This window comes from Chiloscyllium plagiosum, unplaced genomic scaffold, assembly GCF_037043375.1.
Source record: "Chiloscyllium plagiosum isolate Xiang-an unplaced genomic scaffold, Cpla_swu_hap1 HiC_scaffold_49, whole genome shotgun sequence".
NCBI classification, from domain to species: Eukaryota; Metazoa; Chordata; class Chondrichthyes; order Orectolobiformes; family Hemiscylliidae; genus Chiloscyllium; species Chiloscyllium plagiosum.
This window is the reverse complement of record NW_028270187.1, coordinates 16,183,303-16,201,866: the sequence shown is the minus strand read 5'-3', so window position 1 is coordinate 16,201,866 and position 18,564 is coordinate 16,183,303.

The following is an 18,564-nucleotide window of genomic DNA, read 5'->3' as shown; positions in this document are numbered from 1 at the left end:
GATCACGGAATACCCAGGGGCATCAGTGCGATGGTGAGTACCTCCAGCCGTGATGGGTGGGAGAATAGGGCTGGCATTGAATGAGAGGTACACCATGGGTGGGATAGGTAGTTAATGAGGTGAGTTCGATAAAGTAGCACCAGGAATCTAGCTCGACCTTGTGCAGATAATCCCTCTGTCACACTCAATGAAAATGACACTGAGATAAATTTTGGTTCGATCCAGCCCAATGAGACGAAGACACCGTTGAGCCCAATGCCAGTTATAATGCTGCAGCTGCTTGACCAATGCTCTCCATCACAGAGAAGGAGCTCAACGTCACCTTTCCCTTGGGAAATATGGCAGGGCAGGAGACTGAGGTATCAGTGGGGAAGCACTTTGAGACACATAATCATAATTCTATTAGTTTTAAAATAGAGATGGAAAAGGGTGAACTGGGTCTAAAAGGTAACGATTTAACTTGGAGGAAAGCCAATTTTGATGATATTAGCAAGAACTTCCAAACTGGATTGGAACAGATATTCACAGTTACGGGGCCAGCTGAGAAGAGGGAAGCCTTCAAAAAGGAAATGTCAAAATCACAGAGACAGTCTGTCCCTGTTAGGGTGAAGGGTAAGGCTGATTGGGTAAGGAATGCTGGAGGACGGGAGAAATTGAGTGTCTGGTCACGGATAAGAGGGAAGCATATGTCAGGTAGTGAGAGCAGGAGTCAAGATTATTTTCAGTACTCATTCACAGGTTGAGGGTATCACTGGTTGGGCCTGCATTCATTACCCATTACTAATTGCCCAGCGGGCAGTTACGAGACACATTTCAACTCTCCCTCCCACTCTGCCGAGGACATGGAGGTCCTCGGCCTCCTTCACCGCCGCTCCCTCACCATCAGACGCCTGGAGGAAGAACGCCTCATCTTCCGCCTCGGAACACTTCAACCCCAGGGCATCAATGAGGACTTCAACAGTTTCCTCATTTCCCCTTCCCCCACCTCACCCCAGTTCCAAACTTCCAGCTCAGCACTGTCTCCGTGACTTGTCCTGACTTGTCCTACCTGCCTATATTCTTTTCCACCTATCCACTCAACCCTCCCCACGCCCCCGACCTATCACCTTCATCCCCTCCCCCACTCACCTATTGTACTCTATGCTACTTTCTCCCCACCTCCACTCTACTCTAGCTTATCTCTCCACGCTTCAGGCTCTCTGCCTTTATTCCTGATGAAGGGCTTTTGCCCTAAACGTCGATTTTACTGCTCCTCGGATGCTGCCTGAACTGCTGTGCTCTTCCAGCACCACTAATCCAGTTACGAGTCACACACATGGTTGTCGGTCTGGAGTCACATGTAACCCAGGCCTGGTAAGGCGGCAGTTTGCTTCCATCAAAGCAATCAGCGAACCTGATGGGTTTTCCAAAAATCGAAAATGGATTCATCATCGTCATTTGGCTCTTAATTCCAGATTTAAAGTGACTGTCGGGAAGGGTCTCAAGTCAGTAGGAGTATACATAAGAGGGAAATCCAGAGGCCACAAAGGGGACATGAGGTAGTTCTGGGAAATGGGGTTAAGGAGAATCCAAAGGACTCTACACATGCATTAAGGACAAAAGGATAACTCAGGAGAGTTTTGGGCCACTTAAAGATCAGCAAGGTTGCCGATGTGCAAAACAACAGGAGATGGAGGCGATACGAAATAAGCATCGTGCGTCAGTATTTGCTGTGCAGAAGGATATGCAAGCTAAAGAACTTTGGAAATAAACCGTGACATGTTGAAAAGTGCCTGTATTACAGCGAAGGAGATGCTGGAGTTCGGAAACCCGTAAAGGTGGAAAAATCTCCATGACCTGATCAGATGTACCCGAGAACTCTGTGGGAAGCGAGTGAAGTGATTGTTGGGCCCCTTGCTGAGATATTTGAATCGTCAATTGTTACAGATGAGGTACCGGAAGATAGGAAGCTTGCGAATTTGGTGCGATTATTGACAACATTTAAGAAGGATGGGAAGGAAAAGCTAGTGAGCCAGACTTCAGTGGAGGTCAAGCTGTTGATAAGGATTATCAGGCACAAGGTTTGCATGGATTTTGAAAAGCAAGGACTGATAAGTGATAGGCCACATGGATCGAAGCATGGAAAGTTGAGTCTCACTAAATTGACTGAGTATGTTTGAAGAAGTGACTAAGAAGATTCATTGCGGCAGAGGTGTATATTGTTGGTATGGACTTCAGTAAGGCATTTGCTAACATTCTGAATGGTAGATTTGTTAACAAGTTTAGTTCATATGGAATACAGGGAGAACTAGCCATAGGTATACAGAATTAGCCCGAAGTCAGGAGACAGAAGGTGGTGGTGAAGGATTGTTTTTCGAAAAGTAGGGTTGTTACCATTGGTGTGCTACAAGGGTTAGTGCTGGCTCCACTGCTTTTCACTATTCACATAAATCATTTGGATGTGATCATTGCAGCAATAGTTGCTAGGTTTGCAGATGAAACCAAAAATGACGGTGTAGTGGACAGCAAAGAAGGTTTACCTCAGAGTATAATGGAATCTTGATCCGATGGGCAGATGGGCTGACAATTGGCAGGTGGTTTTTAATCTAGACAAATGGGAGGTGCTGCATTTTGGAAATGCAAATCAGGGCAGGACATGTACACTTCATGCTAACGTCCTGGGGAGTGTTGCTAAACAAAGAGACCTTGGAATGCAGGTTCATAGTTTCTTTAAAATAGAGTCGCAGTTAGGTAGGATAGTGAAGGAGGCATTTGGTATGCTTGCCTTTATTAGACAGTGCTTTGACTATATGAATTAGGTGGTCATGTTGCTGCTGTACAGCACATTACCTTGGCCATTTTTGGTGTACTGCATTCAGTTCTGGTCTCCTTCCTTTTGGAAATATATTGTGAAACTTGAAGGGAGTCAGTAAAGATTTACAAGGATGTTGCCAGGATTGGAGCTATAGTGAGAGTTCGAGTAGATTGGTATCTCACAAACTGGGATGATTAGGTTATTTTATTCCTGTAGCGTGAGGAGCATGTATAGTGGGCATAGCCAAGGTCTTTTTCCCCAAAACTAGAGGGCATGAATTTCCGATGAAAGGGAAAAGATTTGAAAATGACCTCAGGAGCAACTTTTTCCCACAGAGGGTGGTGCATGTGTGGAATGAGCTGCCAGAGGAGGTGGTGGAGGTTTTTACAATTATAACGTCTAAATGATATTGGGATGGGTACATGAAGAGGAAGGGTTGACATCGACATTGGCCAAATGTGACTAGTTTAATTTGGGATATCCCATCAGCATGGACGAGTTAGACTGAAGCGTCTTATTCCATGCTGTACATCTCCGAGACTCTGACTCTATCTGACCTTGCACCAGTATCATATTAATTCATCATTCCCGGACATGCTAACCTATGTTGCTAGATATGATCGAAATGTCTTCATTTCAGCATTCTAAAACCTGCAAACATCCTTCCATAACACAGACTCAGAGTATCTCTCCCTCTGTCTATTTCCCAAATTCCTCCCATTTGTTGATGTTTAAACTGCTTCCCCACCATCCAGTTTTAATTGTCCAGTTTCAATGTGAATAACTGTCCTATATCTTTTCCTGCCCTTGAATGTTGCTCACCCAAGAGCATCAGCTTCCAACACTAAGAAGTTTAGAAACAGTATTCAAAAAAGCAATGCTTGCGTTTTCTTTGACTTGCCAGTGTCCTGCCCTGTGCTCCATGTTGGAAAATGGGGTTTGAACAGTTTGGAAGCACACCTTTGTAACTTGCTCTGTGCCTATTCACTGAACGCCTGTGTTAATCTCTCTCTGTTGCTCATGTGCTCAGTACCATGAGGAATCCTCACAACTGTTAGTGATTCAGAACAGGCTGATCATTTGCCTTTGACTGACATTTGATTTAACTCTAGTTTTTGTACGTTCGTGAAAATGCTGGGGATGGTTTCCTAGAGGCTGTGTTTTAAGCTGCTGTGGAAATTCAGGAAGACGAGACGCTTTGGTGATCCAACTCTGGATGAAACATGGTGACTGTAGTTACATTATCTGGATCTGCAACATGACTAACAAATGGAGCAGAGGCTGCAGAGAGGGGAATCTCTGTAAAATGGAATGAGGGAATTACATTCAGATCAGCCATGGTTTTCACGAATGTTGGAGCAGGATTGAATGGCTCGTTCATGCAACTTATTCAGATGTTTCCGTTGGTACCAAGCCAATTCCTCTTCTCTCCCAGTGTCTCACAGAGGTGGGTAGTGAGTCATGTCCTCCTGTTCCTGGGGAACAAAAATATGGGCCTCACTAGCCTCCAGATTTCCCTTTATCCCAGTATCGAGCAGTTGAATGACTGCCTCCTGTTCCTCTGTCCCAGTATCGAGCAGTTGAATGACTGCCTCCTGTTCCTGTGTCCCAGTCTCGAGCAGTTCGGTGACTACCTCCTGTTTCTCCCTGTTCATGAGCAGCAGTTTCAATGCTCTGAATGATGTCACAAGGTTAAGAAAGGACTTGATAACAGGGAATTTCAAACTTGGAGCAGCGTTACACAAAGGTATCTAGAATCGTCTCCACCAAATATTTTATGCAGCTCGTCTGTTATTTTATTCCTGTCTCCTTTTATAAACAGGGTGAATCATATACAACAGTGTAGTGTTCCGACAATACTCCCATATATAGGGAAGACAGATTAAAAAGATTGAAAGATTTATGATCTATCCCTCAGCAACTCTCATTCATTCCATCCAAAACTAGTAATGTGCCCTTTTATTGTGTTATGTAAAATGATGTAAGGAATTGGTTAACTGAACCTGTTTGTTTGGTGACTGTGATTAATGTCAGTCTCCATGGATTCTAATTATCCCAGAGGAGAGTTTCCATCTTGTAATTATAAAAGGGCTCGATTCAATATGTTATCCCATGGTATGGGCGGGAGCATCACCGATAGTACTAACAGGGATCGGCTGCTCCAGAGAGAGGGAGAGATCAGAAACTGAGAACATTAGACTGGATAGTTCCAACAGTGGATCAGGATCTGAGAACAATAGACTGGAATGTTACAACAATGGATCAGAATCTGAGAACAATAGACTGGAAAGTTACAACAATGGACAGGGGTTTATCCCATTATGTTTGGATTTTTTCTACATATTATTGGTGGCCGTTATCATTACGGATCAAATATGTACTTTACATTATTCAATGCTTTTATTATCCTATCCTGGCTATTGTTGGTGTCCCTGGTCAGTTTCACTGTCGATATATTATTTGAATTAACCATGTGCGACTGTATTACTGTTATTTTCAGTTACTCTACTCTGTAAGTATTCACGGTCCAAACCACAACAAACAACAGTGAACTTGTTCATTCTTTCTCGCCTTCTTTAGTTCTGGCACTGTGCCTTGTTGGTTGACATACTCACTTTCAGGTATGAACCAGGATTCATTGCATCACTGCCCTTGCTATTTAAATATTGAGAGCTTGGAGGTCACTGTCTTCTGTTCTGGATGCATACTCCATTTCCTTCCTCTGACTACATCTCATCCCTGACCAATAACTGAGGCTGAAACAGACGAGTCACAACTATGGTGATCCCTTTGGCCACAAACTGATTACTGACAACATATCCTGACCATTCCTAATTTTAACTATTGACAACTGCAGAATATACTTCACTGGTTCATCCCATCTGCTGCTTGAACTTTCAGCTAAGAAAGACAGTCTTAATAAAGCCAATAATCTGCTGCTGCTTAACCAAATCTGAGTCGGTATTCCATGGCTTGTATCTAAATGCAACCAAAATCCCATCATTCCTGTACGGATTGCTTTATATTGTTGTTGGGTCTGGCAATGTCTTTACTTTAATATTCACAAGCGCGTCGTCACCTCTGTCAATAACACGGTCTTCCATCTCCCTCGGTTAACGACACAAAACCCCTGTCAGTTGTTCACATTTAAATTGATTTCCTCTATGTCTATTCTCTCTCAAATAATAATTTTCATATCTACTGCCACCAACACACACACACACACACACACACACAATCTCTTATCTCATATTTCGGCAGTGGAGGTACAGAGCCATACATTTGTGGGAGTCTATTTACTGTCACTTACTACATGGGTTGCACATCTTCCCGTGCAAGACATTTCTGTCGTGCAAGTATAGTAGCAATATACTGGCAAAGGTTTGCAATGGTCCCCATGTCCAAGTAGTCCAGTTTATAGAGTAGTCCGCTAGCAAGGTCTGCACAGCTCTCCATTCTGGCTAGCCCCTTGTCCAAGTTTATGGTGTCTTGGATGGTTCTGTGAGGCAGATTCACAATTTGATGTAACTAACCATTTCAACTGATCTGGCAATAATTTTATTGAATGCTCCCATTCTTGTGATTGGACCCACCATTGTCTCACTTCTCCAGTTACTCCCACTCCCCTGTCTCCTTATCCATATTTTCACAACATGTTATCAGTTAATTAATTGTTTGTTTTTCTGTACCTTTCCCTGGTGTTGTTTTTTTTTTCACTCCCGAGTGTATCGAGTGCTGGCATTGTGAAGCTCAGAAACAATGCAATGGTATGTGGCAGGCTGTTGCTCCAAGTTGGAAAGGGGGTTCCAGCAGCTTTGAGACACGTCTTTGAAACTTGGTCTGTGCCTGACCTCTGAAGGCCTGTGTTTGTCCCTCTCAGTTGATTGTGTAGACCATAACACGAGGAAACCCCTCGAGTATTATTGTCAAGGAACAGGAGCTGAGGGGCATCTGACTGCCTCCTGTCATGGAAAGGTTAGTGGAGGTGATGGAGGTGGTTTACTGGAGGTTGTGCTGTGAGCTGCCTTAGACATTCAGGGAGACCTGAGGATTTAGTGAACCAACTCTGGATGGAGCATGGGGACTGTAGTTACAGCATCTGGGTACGCAACATGAACAACAAATGGAGCAGAGGCTGCAGAGAGGGGGAGCTCTGAAGCCACAGAGTGTTTGTGGGGAAAGGGATCTGCCAAACCTGCCTGTGTTTTAACGAGGAGGCACACATCTTTTCCCTCTCCTCTTTAAATACACCCATGCAAATTCACCCTCGACTTCTCGCACACAAACACATTCCCCCTCTCTCACATGCACACACACTCTCCCCTCTCTCACACGCACGCATACCCTCTCTCTCCCTCCCAAAGACACACATACTCCCCCTCACTCTCTCACAAACACACACACTCTCGCTCCCTCCCACAGACATTCCACCTTGTTTTCAATCACACACACGCACGTGCGCGCAAACACACACACACAAACACATCTCATTTGTAAGATGAATTTTCATTTGCCGGTTTGTATTTCCAGATGCATTATATTTTCTCAAAAAAAAACAACAATTTGTAGACAGTCAGTCAATACGATACTTTATTGACTCCTACTTTGGAAATAAACCTAGTCTGACTCCAGGTGAAGACATATACAGACTCCAAACAAGACCACATGCCTAAAATACGATGTCTGACTGGAGGGGTCACCTCCTTTACATCGATAATACCTGAAGGTATCTCCAGGCAGGACTTGAAAGGAACTCTGGATATGCATATTCATCAATCAAAATCTGCATCTCCATTCTAACCGATTAAAGTTTTAGCAGCCATCTTAGATGTGATCAATTCATGTGCATGTGTTGTACAAGCCTTTCATCTTTTCCTTCTAAATTTTGTGCCTAAGGTCTTTTCTCTCTAACACCTGACGAAGGAGCAGGACAATGAAAGTTTGTGTTTTCAAATTAACCCGTCAGACTATAACCTGGTGCCATATGATTATTGACCTTACTCAACCCAGTCCAAAGCTAGCAGCTCCATATCATGGTTTTTTATTGATTAGCCAATTTTCTCTCCAAGCAAATAAATTGTCCTAACCCCGTGTCTTCTTGTCTTGCATATTAATCTTTCGACAAGCATTGCCTTCTTGAAGTCCAGATATAGTACATCTTTCAGATCCCCGTTATTCAACTTGTTTGTCACACGCTTTAATTAAAACAAGTTATGAAAATCATTCAAACATGATTTATCCTTAATACAATCATGTCGACTTTGATGGGTTGTGGTTTGACTTTCAAAGTCTCCTGTTGTTAATTCCTTAATAACAGATTGGAACAATTTATCTTCAATCGTTTGCTCATAACTTTTCATTCCCGATTGAAGTTGGTTATTCTAAGCTCTTCCTTTTCCATAACCTCGACAGTCCGTTTCAATTCCTGTGAAATAGGCAAGAGGCTGTGAAAGATCAGCTCCAATTGCTGTGTAAGAGGCATGGGTGGCTGATTGGACTCATTCTGTTCCTGTTTTACACACACGATGGGCTGAATGTCCTCCTGGTGTTCCTACAGTATAGCTTCAATGTCTTGCATGTCCTGCGCCTTTTCCTGACCAAGCCGCTTAAGATACCATTGTCCTTATCCTGTTACACAATGACAAGTTTGGGGACTTATGGAATCTCCCTGCTGTTATGCCACATTTCGAGTGTTGAATTGTGCAGGCAGGTTGCGTTGCCCACAGTGGGTAGCTCAGTGGTTAGCACTGCTGCCTACCAGCACCAGAGATCTGGGTTCAATTTCAGTCTCGGGCCACTGAATGTGTGGAGTTTGCGCATTTTCCCTGTACATGCAAGGGTGTCTGTCGTGTACTGCAGTTTCCTCCCACAGTCCCAAAATGTGCCAGTTCGGTGCATTAGTCATGGGAAATGCTGGGTTGCAGAGATTGGGTTGGGAACGGGGTTGGAGAGTGGGGTTTGTATGGGATGGACTTCAGAGGTGCAGCGTGGAGTCGATGGGTCAAATGGTCTGCTTCCACACTGTAGGGATTCTATGATTAACACCTTCATTGCAGGAATCAGTTGAGGGAATAATATCTGAGTTAATACCAATACCCTTTCTTAGTGAGGAGATTAAATCTGTGCACATTACTCCAGAAGTGATCTCACTAAGACCCTGTACAGCAGCAGCCACACTTTACCAGCTTGTTGTAAGGTTCCCACTCAGGTTAGAGCAGGCTCAGCTGTCACGGGAATGCACAATTTTGTTGAAAATGAATGGTGTGCTGACCTTCATTTCAGGATGATTTGAGTCCAGGAGTAAGGGCGTCTTACTGAAGCTGTACAGGCCCTTGGTGAGACCCCATCTTGAACATTGTGCAGTATTGTGTGCAGTTTTGGTCTCCATACCTAATAAAGGGAGAGCAGCGAAGGATGACCAGACTGGTCTCTGGGATGACAGGCTTGTTGTGGGAACAGTGTTTGGGGCGATTGTGCCTGTATTCCATGAGGTTTAGGAAAATGGGTGAACTATATAAAACTCTGACATGGCGAAACAGATTGGAAGCAGGGATGATAATTCCCCTGGGTGGGATGTCCAAAACACGGGCTCACAGTGTTGGGTACAGACAGGCCAAAGTGCGTCGAGATGAGACTAAATGTCTGCACTCAGAGACTATTGAACTTGGGGAATTATTTCCCTGATCAGGCTGTGAAAGCTAAGGTAATGCATATAAATAAGGATTTCAAGGCACAGAAGGGATGGGGAGAGTGCAGGAGTTTGGTGTGGAGATATAGAATCAGCAATAATTACAGACAGTTATCCAATAACGAGGCAGCTGTATTCCTGTGGAACACCGTATTACAGAAAACGGTGCAATATAAATAATGGGGCCAATGGGAAAAAGAGGCTTTGGTGCGAACCCTCAAAATTACCAGTAAAAATCAAAACAAAAATAAAAGCCTAACGCAAACAATAGCACAGGCTACATAAATCTTTAAACTGTATATTGTAATGAGTTAGTGCAGTAAATGCCACATTTTAACACTACAGTCACTGACTACAGCACTGTACCTTTCACCAAGATCTTCACCAGAAATCGCACGGGCTGACTGACCACGTGATGCCAATACGGAATTCCAGTTCTCTCCAAAATATTCCCCTCCCGGTTTGAAATAAAGTTCCCTCTAAATGTAGACTACAAATCCCACATTCAGGCACAGTTTCAAGGCTTGTAGAGCGGATTACATTGCTGTTTTATCTGAACACACTGAGGGTGCATTTGGCAGACAGAGGGATCCTGAGGCTGGGATTTGCTGTTCAGCTGATGCCAGAGACGGATTCACATAACAGTGAACGGGAACTCGCTTAGTAAAGAAAGGGGCTCAATTCACTAATTGTGTTGCAGCGAAATTGCGTTTAATAAATACACCTTATTGGATAACTGCCAGTATATTGAATGGAGGATCAAAATTTATGGACCAAAGGGAATACAGTAGTTCCTATTTTATGTGTTCTGATGTTTAAACATATTAAAGGATATGAACACTGTGTGGGGAAAACTGAATTGAGGAGATTTTCACCATGAACTAGAATGGAGGATGCTCAGTGTGTTGAATGACCTACTCTTTTCCCGATGTTTCTGTGCAATCTGTGGGAAAGCTCTGTAAATGTTGCAACCAGCTCTCAGATGTTAGGAAGGAGGTCTCTGCAGGGTCAATAGGATAGTATTTCCTGTTCCAATACTGAGGCTGGTGCGGGGTGGTCTGTACGGTTTTATTCTTTAAGACCTCGGAGCAGTTTGATACAGTAGACTGTCTTGCTTGGCCGTTTCCGAGACCATTGAAGAGTTTTTCACATATCTGTGTGTCTGGAGTCACTGTTAGGGCAGACCAGAAAAGCACCCGAGATTCAATTCCTGAAAGTACATTGAGGAAGGAAATTGGTATTTACAATCGACATTGGCTTCAAGGTCACTATTAATGACTCCAGGTTTTACATCTCGATATTTTATTAATTGTAACTTCCACCAGCTGCCAGAGTATTAGCCTGGTCTGGATTAGTAATCCAGTGATATTTCCACAACAGCACCATCTCCACATGGGGACCTATCTGAAACCACACTGAGCAGGTTATTTCTGTGCTGCTTCACAGCTCTGTCAAATAGAACTCCCACCAATGTGACTATCGCGACGGGACTCAGGGCGTAGTAAATGGTCAGACTGTAGTTATTCTCTTGATATGGGACTGGACATCGCTGAGTAATTTTCCACATTGTCAGGGAGATATCAGAGTTGGTGCTGGAATGAAACAGCTTCCCCAGGGACACGGCTTGTTGTGCAGCACAAGTCTTCAGTTCTATTGCAGGAATGGGGTCAGGGCCTTTGTCGTATCTACTGTGTTCAGCTGTTTCTTCATGTCACGTGCAGTGAATCAGATCGACTAATGGGTTGTCATCAGGTTCAGGTACAATGGTTCCGACCCTATCATGTTCACCGAAACTCGCCGCTGAACCATAGATCAGCTTGATGGTAATGGTAGGCTGAGGGATTATCCTGGTGAAAATGTTACAGATTGTAGTCGAATACAATTCTGCTGCTGCTGTATTCTACCGCACCACATGAATGCCCCACTTTGAGCTCCAATGTGTTCAATTCAATTCAACTGACTATCCCCCAGTTCACACCTAGACCCATTCACCCATCATCTCTGTATTCAGTGTCTTAACCTGGTTTCTGATGTGATAACACTTCCATTGTCCTATTCGGATTCTGCTGAAGGTCTCTCTCTGGTGTCGCGCCTCCAATTTGTTACTTTACTCAAACCCCTTAACATATGCATCTGAATCTTTTCCATTCCCCCAATGCCATCTTCTGTGTTTGATGTGAATGTGTTCCTCTCTGTTTCTCTAGCTGAGCATGATTAAGAGCTCTGCAGTGTCAGTGATGCCAGCCTTATGCAGTTTCGGATCAAGGAATTTGTACACCTTGCATTATCGGTCACTTCCCAGTGCATTCCGTGTGAGACAGAGCGTTTGAGCAGCTTTAACACACGTCTATGGAACTTGTTCAAAAATAGAAATTGCTGACGAAACTCAGCAGGTCTGGCAGCATCTTGTGGAGTAAAAACAGAGTTAATCTTTCAGGACCAGTGACCCTTCTACAAAGCTCCCATTTTCTCCAGCAATTTTGGATTTTCATTTCCAGTATCCATAGTTATTTGTTTAATTGAAAACTTGTTCTGAGCCTATTCATTTCTAGAGAAACTCAACAGTCTGGCATCATCTGCAGAGACAGAGAAACAGAGTTAGCCTTTCAAGTCCAGTATGACACTTCTTCAGAACTGAAAAGGATTGGAAAATAAGCTTTATAATCCCTTGACAGATCTGGGGAGTGGGTTGACGGGTAAAAGAGGGTGTGGCAAAAGATAAACATACTTTTAGTAGTGGTGAACAAGATCATGTGAAATAGCTTTATATTAAGATGTGAATGGGGAAAAGGGGTTCTCTCGATTGAGTGAAAGATAAAGAAGATGCAACCACACAAGATCATCGGGAGGCCAGGAGGGAGATTGTACGGAAACTGGAGAACAGTTAGAATGGGGTCAGACTGTGAAGTTATAAAATTGTACATTAACTCCTAAAGGCTGTAACGTACGAAAGTTTAAAGTGAGTTGTTACTCGAGCTTGGTTTGTGCTGCCATGGAACATTGCAGCAGGCCAGGGCTGAAATGTTAGCATGAGAGCAAGGTAAGTTATTGAAATTGGAAGCAATGAGAAGGTCAGGGTGATTTCTACAGACAGAGTGGGTGTGTTCCTCAAAGCAATCTCTCTTTGGTCTCGCCAATATAAAGAGACTGCATTATGAGCAACAATGACAGGAGATCAGATTGAAAGTTTACAAGTGAAATGCTGCTTCACCTGGAAGCGAGGTTTGGGGCCTTGGACAGTGAGGAGGGAAGAAGTGAATGGACAAGTGATGCAGCTTCTGTAATTGCAGGGGACGGTGCGATTGGGGAGTGGGGAAACGTTCAGGGTGATGGACGGTGACACAGAGGGAACGGTCCCTGCGAAATACTGACAGTGGGCGGGAGGGGAAGATGTGTTTGATGATGCTGTCCTGCTGGAGATGGTGGAAATGGCGTAAGATGAATATGTGAATGTGGATTCTCGAGCAGGAGGAAGTGTGGGCAAGGAGGAATCTATCATTGTTCTGGGATGGAGGGGACGAATTGAGGGCAACACTGTGGGAGATGGGACAGTCAGAGCTGAAGGCCCTGTCCACAAGAGTTCGGGGATTTCTGGTTTGATGGAAAAGGAGGTCACGTTAGACGCAGCTCACAGGAATGAGGCATCGTCAAACAGAAACAACAGAGATGCAGAAACTTGGAGAATGGAGTCAGCCTCCGCTGATCTTGTGTTCAGCCACAGGCAGAAGTTCCCCCTGAATGATTGAAAAGAACCAGGCATCTAAATTGAGGATTTCTGCCTCACATCTGGTCTGAAGCGGAATGTGAAAATAGACCGAGAGGAAGGCCAGTGACTATACGTGAGCAGACATTCAAGCAGATATCCCAAACCGCTCAGTAATTATTGTTTCTGTTCAAAAAGAAGAACTCGATAAGAAGATGAAGCACCCATGGTTGACAAAGGCTCTCAAGGATACAATTGATGAGCATTAGTGGAGAGCCAGATTTATGATATTTATTTCAGGGTCCAGAAGCAGATGCTAGGCATGAATTTCAGCTGTGCTACCTGAATTCCCCCCAGAAACTGGTGCCATTGCTGCTCCATCCTCTTCCCTGCTCGTGTCCCCTTCGTGATTCCAGGTTCTCCCTCACAAGTTACAGAGTACAGTCTCTTACATTATGGTCCCTCCCCATTTCACCTGAAACTCTTTGATCAAGACTACCTACTCTGCAATAGCATCAAGCTGCGTTTAGTGCTGCCACTTTTCCTTTGGTCTCAGTGTGGCTCGGCCTCTCCATTCATGCGGTTTTACACCTCCCACACATCTCACTCGGAAAGTTTCCTTCTTTGAGTAAACCTTATTGAAAACGCCTCTCCCCCTTTGCACTGAATTCACACTGTGATCCAAATTGCAAAAGGTATACTCAGACTTCATCTCAATCTGCTAAACGCAACTGCACGCTGACCGTGTGGTATAAGAATTCCCCTTCTTACATGGTTCAGGCCAGTGTTGCGCTTTCACTGTAGAGATCATCACCCCATTTGGACAAAGCAATTCAGGTGTTTGACCTCTTATTGGTACTCGTAACAGTTTCGTGCTGCCTTAGTATTATAACATGGAGAAAAAACAAATCACAGTATGAAGCTTGGGGTGAATGTTATTTACCTGTCATTTGAATACTATTTCATATTTGCAGTGCTTATCTTTAAATGCTTGTTCGTAAAGTTAGTGTCAGATAGCGTGTCGGAGGTTGAGGGATGACATCGTAGAAGTTTATAAACTCATGAGATGTATGAATAGAGTGACCAGCCAAGGTCTTTTCCACGGGATGGGGGAGTTCAACATAGAAGGCATAGGTTTAAGGTGAAAAAGGGAAGATTTTAAATGGACGAAGGGTCAATGTTTTCACACAGAGGGTGATGTGTGTATATGGAATGAGGTGTCAGAGGAAGAGTGGGAGATGCAAGTACAGCTACAACATTTAAAACTCATGAGGAAAAACATATGAATGGGAAAGGTTTAGAGGCATATGGACAAAATGCAATCAGATGGGACTAGTTTAGTTTGGAAAATCTGGTCAGCATGGACAAGCTGGACCAAAGGGTCTGTTTGTGCACGATATGACTGTATGAATCTAGAAAGCGAGGAAAAGGGGAGAAAAGACATGATGTAGTAAATTGGCAAGAAATACAAAAACAAGCAGCACGAGCTTTTCCGAGCATATAAAAAAAGTTCAAGGTGAGTGTGTGACCTTAGGTGAAATTAAGTCAGGAGAGTATATTGAGGCTAATTGGAGGGTGTGACTGAAGAATTGGCTGCAGGGAGCAGACAGATAATTTACACCCATGTTTTACATCTTTCCTCACAGGGGAAGGGACAGTAAGTATTTCAATGATGTAAACAAAATGGTAATAGGAGGGAAGTTCCTGAACCGTGTCTAACAAAAGGAACAAGGATTTTTCTAACTGGTAAGAGTAAGAGTAGACAAGCCAGCAGTAATTCACAGCTGGTTTTAAAAGAAATGGTCACAGCCTTGGGGTCATTGCTCCCTCTCTATCAGATACTAGTTCTGCTGTTTGTTAATGTAAGCAGTAAGTGCGGTAGCTTGAATGGGTTGTCATCAGGTTTAGGTACACACGGTCCTGACCGTGGCAGGTTCACCCACACTCATCACTGAAGCGGAGATCAGCTTCATGGTAATGGTAGACTGAGAGATTATATTGTGGTTGAATATAATTCTGCTGCTGCTGCTGCTGCTGCTACTACAGCTGCTATGATGTGCAGCATCACATGAATGCCCAGGTTGAGCTGCAATATCTGCAATATAATTCTGCTGCCTGTCCTCATTCGCACGGGGAACCGGTCACCCTTCTCCCCTGTACACAGTGCCCTATCCAGGTTTCTGATGTGGGAATGCTTCCTTTTTTAAAAAATCTCATCCTGTTTGGGTATCTTCATGATGCCATGCCTCCAATTTGTCGCATTCCTCAAAAGCATTTAACGTTTTCACCTCCAGTAATGCCATCTTTTGTTTAAAGCGACTGTGTTTCCCTGTTTCTCTCCATGACCATGATTAAAAGCTCTGTAGTGTCGGTGATGACAGCCTTATGTAGTTTCAGAACAAATGAATTTGTATACCTTGCATTATCATTCACTTCCCGGTGTATGGCGCTCCATGTTGGACAGGGCGTGTGAGCAGCTTTGACACACATGTTTGAAACTTATTCAAAACCAGAAATTGCTGAAGACAGTGACAAGTCTGGCAGCACCTGTGGAGTGAAAGCAGAGTTAATCTTTCGGGTTCTGTGACTGTTCCTCAAAGCACCCAGGAAGTCCAACAATTTTTGTTTTTGTTTCAGATTTCCTGTATCCAATGATCTTTGCTATATCGGAAATGTATTCTGTAACTTTTCATTTTTGAAGGAACTCAGGAGTCTGGCAACATCTGCAGAGACAGAAGAACAATGTTAATGTTTCAAGTCCAGTGCAAATCTTCTTCAGACGTGTAAAGGATTGGGAAGTGAGCGCTTTAGTATCTTGGCAGAGGTGGGAAAGAGTGTTTGGACGCCCAGTGAGAAAGACAAATGGGCTTGAAATTGTGGTGAAAGAGACACAGATATATAATGGGTGTAAATTAATGTGTAAATATTTAAAAAATTGATTTTCTCTGTTGAATGGAGCAAAACAAGACACGAACTTAGGGAGCCCAGGAGGGAGAGTGTACGGAAAATGGGGAAGAGCCATAATGGGTTCAGGCTGTGAATTTATGGAATTGAATATTAACTCCTCCAGACTGTAACGCACCAACGTGTAAAGTGAGGTGTTACTCGAGCTTGGGCTGTGCTTCATTGGAACATTGCAGCAACCTGCATTTTCTTAGAATCTCGACAGTGTGGAAACAGGTCCTTCAGCCCAACAGGTTTATACTGACCCTCCGAAGAGTATGCAAACCAATCCCATTCTCTACTCTAATACTACACACAGACCCTTGATTATTGCACCTAACATCAACATCAGCAATTCAGCATGGCCAGTTCACGTAACCTGCACAACTTTGAACTGTGACAGGAAACTAGAATACCCAGAGGAAATCGAACCCAGTTCCCTGATGCTGTGAGGCAGCGGTGCAAACCACTGAGCCACCGTGCCATCCAGGACTGAACAATTATAAGGCCACAACTCTATACGAACAGAAACGAAGCCATTCGGACCATCAATTCTGCTCTGCCATTCGATCACGTCTGACAGATTTTCAACGCCATTTTCCTGCTTCCTCTCAATAATCTTTGATCCCCATGTCAATCAAAACTTATCTGAGTCTGTTTTAAATATACTAAATAGAACATAGAACATAGGGCAGTACAGCACAGGACAGGCCCTTTGGGCCACGATGTTGTCTCGATATTTAATCCTAATGTAAAATGTAGTAATTTAACCTACTCACCCCTCAACTCACTGCTATCCATGTGCATGATCAACAGTCGCTTAAATGTCCCCAATGACTTTGCTTTCACCATCAGAGCTGGCAATGCATTCCATGCATTCACAAATCTCTGCATAAAGAACCTACCTCTGACGTCTCCCTTTTACCTTCCTCCTAATATCTTCAAACTATGACTTCTCGTACTAGTCACTCCTGCCCTGGGGAAAAGTCTCTGGCTATTGACACTATCTATTCCTCTCATTATTTTGTACACCTGGATCAGCTCTCCTCTCTCCTCCTTGTCTCCAGAGAAAAAGATCCAAGCTCGTTCAACCTTTCTTCATAAAGCAAGCCCTCCAATCTAGGCAGCATCCTGGTAAACCTTCTTTGCAATCTCTCCAAAGCCTCTGAGCTTTCCAATTGTAGGGCGTCCACAACTGGACACAATATTCCAAGTGTGGTCTCACCAGGACTTGTAGAGCTGCAGCAAAACCTCACGGCTCTTAAACTAGATCCCCCTATTAATGAAAGCCAAAACACCATATGCTTTCTTGACACCCTATCCACTTGGGTGGCAACTTTGAGGGATCTATGCACTTGCGCACCCAGCTCCCTCTGTTCCTCCACACTGCCAAGAATCCTGTCTTTAATGCTATATTCAGGATTCGAATTTGACCTTCCAAAATGCATTACTTTGCATTTATCCAGATTGAACTCCATCTGTCATTTCTCAGCCCAGCTCTGCATCCTGTCTATGTAGCGCTGCAGTCTACAATAGCCCTCTCTCCTATCGACTTCACCTCCAACCTTTTTGTCATCAGCAAAGTTACTAACACACACCATAACCTCCTCATCCAAGTCATTGATAAAAACTACAAAGAGCAGAGATCCAAGAACACAGCCCTGTGCGATCCCTCTCAACACTGTCCTCCAAGCAGAATACTTTCCATCTACAACCACTGTCTACCTTCTGCCAACCAGCCAATTCTGAATCCAGATAACCAAATCTCCCTGTATTCCATACTTCCTAACTTTATGAATGACCCTTCCATGGGAACCCTATCAAATACCTTGCTGAAGTCCACATGCACCACATCCACTGTTCGACCATCGTCGACCTGTCTTTACACCTGTTCAAAGAAATCAATAAGATTGTGAGGCATTGCCTGCCCTTCATGAAGCCATGCTGACTGCCTTTAATCACACTATGCTTTGCCAAATAGTCATAAATCCTATCCCTCAGAATTTTTTCCAAACTTTGCTGACCGCAGACGTAAGATCGACGTGTCCCTAATTGCCAGGGATTTCCTTATTACCCTTCTTGAAATAAGGAACAACTTGTGCCTCCTTCCAATCCTCTGGTACGACTCCAGTGAAGAGTGAGAAGGCAAATATCCTCACCAGCGGCTTAGCAACCTCCTTTCTTGCTTCCTGGAGCAGTCTAGGATAAATGTGGTCTGGCCCTGGGGACTTATCCATCTTAATGTTTTCCAAAATTGCGAGCACATCAACTTCATCAATCTTGACCTGGTCAAGACTGATCTGGCCCAGCACCTCTAAGTTTGATTTACAACAAGTTCACTTTCCTTGGTGAAAATCGAAACAAAAAACTCATTTAGGACTTCCCCTATCTGCTTAGACTCCACGCATAAGTTCCCTAAGCTAATCCTGGTCGGCC